General features: G+C 39.4%; 1 pseudogene; it reads left to right on the top strand.

Annotated features, from left to right (window-relative positions):
* Positions 1-2,038: 2,038 nt before the first annotated feature.
* Positions 2,039-2,840, top strand: LOC107526427 (ATP synthase F(1) complex subunit gamma, mitochondrial pseudogene; annotated as a pseudogene).
* The last annotated feature ends 1,757 nt before the right edge of the window (positions 2,841-4,597 follow it).

Below are 4,597 nucleotides of genomic sequence, written 5' to 3'. Positions count from 1 at the left end.
CCTGGTGACATCTGGCGATGCAGGGCAGCACTGAACCCTGAATCTCTAAACCATCCCAGCTGGACATATCTCCTATCTTGGTGAGCCACTAATCCAGAGGGTTCCCTGGTTCTCCTGGGCCTTGGCCATATGCTGCACTTGGACCCTCAAGGCCTTGAGGGTCCTTTTCTAAAATCAAATTTTACATCTTCTGCAGTTAATTTTGGTCTTCTAAATGAATTTACTGTCATCAAGAGCAGTAAGTTGGCTTCTCAAAGGACAAGTAAGTCCTTTCATTTCTTCTCCTGGAGCTTTGGCTTGTTTTTTGGCTTGGTTTGGTTTTGTGTTTCGTTTTGTTTTATTTGGATATCCAGGTCTTCATGACCTGGCTCGTGTTTTTATCTGCTTTGAAACTTTCCTCAATCTAAATGGTTCTTCTTCTATAGGAAAATTTCCTGGGAGATTTCTTATTCTTGCCTTGACAGAGCTCGGTCTTTACATATGTGCTGAAGTTTTTGAACCTCACTCAATCTTTGCATTTTCTGATTCCAGCAATGCATTTTTTGTTTGCTTGCTAGTTTGTTTGTTTGTTTGTTTGTTTGTTTGTTTGGAGAATTGTGCTATATAATCGGTTAGTGATTATTATTTTTCTTCTCCAGCTTTTTAAATATATATTTGGTTATATTCTTCTTCAAGGGTTTATAAGGAAGCATTTAGGTTGATGACATTAATCAGTTTCCTCAAAACTCATACTGACTGGTCATCTAAGTGGTATCCAATTTTTATTAAAACTTGTCCCTTCATATATGTCATTCTTGAACAACAAAATGGAACGTACACATAAAACATTTCTGCATCATTCTAAAGTGTGATGATTATCTAAGGGGAAAGCTTGTGTGCAACTTGTTGAGTTGTAAGCAGAACTAGCCACTTTTTCCATTGAACACTATATTTACTTGAAAGGAAAATTGACACACTGTTCAGACTTTTCCAATTATAAACTTCTTTTCTAAATTCCAATTATAGGAATTTATAATAAATAATTATAGTATTAATTATTATGAAAAGTACAATAATGAATAAATGCTATTTTTATGTTTTCTCCATTTTAATTCCTGATACAGTAAATATCAATAGATATAACCTACATAAACAATAGCCATTTGGGGTCCTCAATAATTTTTAAGGATATAAACTTTGAGAACAACTGCTTTAGAGCCTTCAATGTTTCTTTTTTTCCTGTTCATTTTTCATTCTTTCTGTCCTTCAGTGTCTTACGAAAGTAGTTTTCCACGTTCCTGAAGATGAGCATGTTCATCTACACATTGCTTCAATTCTGTCACTGGCTGTTCCTCACTATTCTAGTATAACTTGGGAATGAATGGCTTCTGACTCATCTGCTAGCAATTGAGCACCCTGTGATGTTCACCCTGGACATTTAGATTTCTCTTTCCTCCATTCTTTTACTGATGAGTCTATCTTAACCTCCAGAAGGAACCTTCAAAATTCTTTTTATTATTTTCCTCCAGGTTCCACATTTCTGATACTTTGGTCTCAAGGTTGGACCCCTTCAAAAAGGACTCCAGTGCTTCATAATCTCTCTTAATATTCCTGAGCTCAGAAATTTTATTTTTTATAAATCTGGGGAAGAATAAGTTAATGCCAAGCTCTTTCTCCCTACATTTAAAAGCTGACTTCATCTACAGGAAAGCCTATGTCACCATCTCCCAGGTAGCAGGTAGCATCACCAAGAGCTGAACCAGGATTCACACCTTCAAGTGGGGCCCTCGGGCCACACAGCATTTCCAGGATGGCCTGAGGCAAAGCTCTGTAGCCATCACCAAGCCCTCTATGGCACCAGTGATTACCACAACAGCTTACTGGCCCCAAAAGACTACCGGGACTCCATAGGATGTTCCACTCAGAACATAAGCCAGCATGCGCAGTGAGGTCTGTCCAACAGACCTTCAGCAGGGCCAGTACCACCAAGTTTTCTCAGGTGGGCTTCATTGGGGCTTTGGCCTGGGCCATGCAGTCACAATGGACCCAAGTTCAAAATATGGCAACTTTGAAAGATATTAACAGGTGACAGTAGTCAATCAAGAACATCCAGAAAATTAGCAAGTCTATGAAAACAGTAGCAGCAGCAAAATATGCCTGAGCTGAGAAGAAGCTGCAACCAGCTCAGGTGTATGGAACAGGATCTGGCTTTGTATGAAAAGGTGCCTAAAACTAGAAGAAACACCTCCTTTTCAGTGCGTCCTGAGGGCTTTGTAGTGTTATCCATTCCTCACTTGTTAAACAGATGAAAAGTGGGGTGGCTCTGCTCAAAGAAGCTGGGAAAGAAGTTAAGATTGTTGGAACTGGTGGTAAAATTTGGCATATACTTCACAGGACTCATTCTGACCAGTTTCTGGTGACATTCAAAGAAGTGAGAAGAAACCTCCTCCTTCTGGACATGTGTCAGTCATTGCCCTGGAATTATTAAATTCTGAATATGAACTTGATAAAGGATCTGTTGTCTTTAATTGATTCAGGTCTCTCATCTCCTACAAGACAGAAGAAAAGCCCATCTTTTCTCTTAATACCATTCCAAGCACCGAGAGCATGAGTATCTGTGATGACATTGATTCTGACGTGCTGCAGAATCACCAGGAATACATCTGGCCAGCATAATCTACTATTCTCTGAAGGAATCCACCACGGGTAAGCAAAGTGCCAGGATGATGGCCATGGACAATGGGAGTAAGAATGCTTCTGGGATGATCGACAAATTGACTTTGATTTTCAACCGCACCTGCCAAGCTGTCATCACAAAGAAGTTGATTGAAATCATCTCCAGTACTGCAGCTCTGGATTAATGAAAATCACGTCTCCTCCTCAGACAAGAGGTAAAGAAGGAAAATTCAGCCAGCTGATTTTGGTTTTAGCTTCCTGCTGTGCTGGTCAGAAGAAATTATTGGTCCTTTGTTTAAATTACTGACAACAGCAAAATATTTGTAAATTATCTTACAATAAACAACTTATAATAAGAAAAAAAAATAAGCCAGTGCCTAGCAACAAGAACAGATCAGTAGTGGGAGGGAAACAGGGAAGATAAGGGAACAAAATGACACAACTGAGTTTTTCTACATCATGGCACACCGATAAATCATGGCCACTGGGGGAAATGGTAGCCTCTTCATGGCTGAGGGGACAGACTCCTCCTGGCAGCTGGGAGGGCTGAGTGTCCACATCTTTCCACACGTTACCCCTCCCGGGATTGCTGAGCAACAGGAAGCCCTGCTGTAAAGGGCTCTTCTGCTCATGTCATCCGCCAACACTCCTCTACTTTCCTCACAGCCCTAGAGGCTAGAGGCGTGATCCTGCCTGCAGGAGAGCCAGAGGTTTTGGTCAATATGAGAATGTTCGGATGTGTACGTGTGAGTTGGGAATAAAAAATGCCTTACAAGAATTTTCTTTGGCTATCAACAGTAAAATAATGTTAAACTACCTCATGAGTAATTTAGAAAACTTATAGTCTAATTGTATTTAACCTTCTCCTAGACTTTGTGCTCTTGTCATATAAGTTACTTCTACACATTACCCCACAGTACATTCTATTACTATTATAAATGGAGATTAACCTTTTAAAGAACATATGTGTGAATAGATAAATACATTATTTTGGTGAGAAATCTGCCATTATTCTGTAAGTAATGTAACTTTTTCTTCAGGCTAATTTTACAAGTTCCCTTTATCTTTGGTTTTTGAAAGTTGGCTATGTTTGCCTGTGGTTTATTTTGAATTCATTGAGCTTGGGGTTCATTGAGATTTTTGAAGCTATGGGTTTTATATTTCACCAATTTGGGGAAATTCAAGGTCATCATCTCTTCAAGTATTTCTTCAGCTCCGTTACCACTCTCCTCTCCTTCTAAGACTCCTGCTATACTTATGTTAGATCATTTGATATTCTTCCAAAGGGCTCCAAAGCTCTTTTGGGTTTTCCATTCTTACTTGCCTTTGTTTTCAGCTTGTATAATCTCTATTAACCTGTCTCCATGTTCACTGATCCTTTCCTGCCATTAGGTCTATCAATTCAACTATTAAAATCAATTTTGATATTTTTCAGTTCTAGCATATCCATTTGATTCCTTTTAACATTTTCCTTTTTTGCTGAAATTGTTTATACATATTATAAACAAGTGTGCATACACTTGTTTATACATATTACCCACCTTTTCCACTAGATTCTTTAGCATATTTACAATAGCTACTTATAAGTTCCTGCCTGCTAATTCCAACCTCTGTGCCATAGGTAGGTCAGTTCCTTTGACTGTTTTTTCTCTGGTTTATAGGTCACGGTTTCCTACTTTGTTCTCATGGCTTGCTCTGTGTGTGTGTGTGTGTGTGTGTGTGTGTGCATGCTCGTGCGCACAAAGGAATAATAGAGACTGAAGTCAATAATATTTACCCTTGCAAAGACTATGCCCATTCCTCTGTCAGGTTGCTAGTGTATGGGTGGGTGGTGGGAGAGGGGGACAGCGGTCAGTTTCATCTATGGTTGAGCTGAGTTTGAGTCTCGGCAGGTTATTTAGTGCAATTTAGCTCAAATGCTTTGAGGGAAGGATCTGGGTTT

The sequence above is a fragment of the Miniopterus natalensis genome, chromosome 15 (assembly GCF_054644295.1).
Source record: "Miniopterus natalensis isolate mMinNat1 chromosome 15, mMinNat1.hap1, whole genome shotgun sequence".
NCBI classification, from domain to species: domain Eukaryota; kingdom Metazoa; phylum Chordata; class Mammalia; order Chiroptera; family Miniopteridae; genus Miniopterus; species Miniopterus natalensis.
Note: the sequence above shows the minus strand (reverse complement) of the source record. Positions and strands in the feature narration are given on the sequence as shown.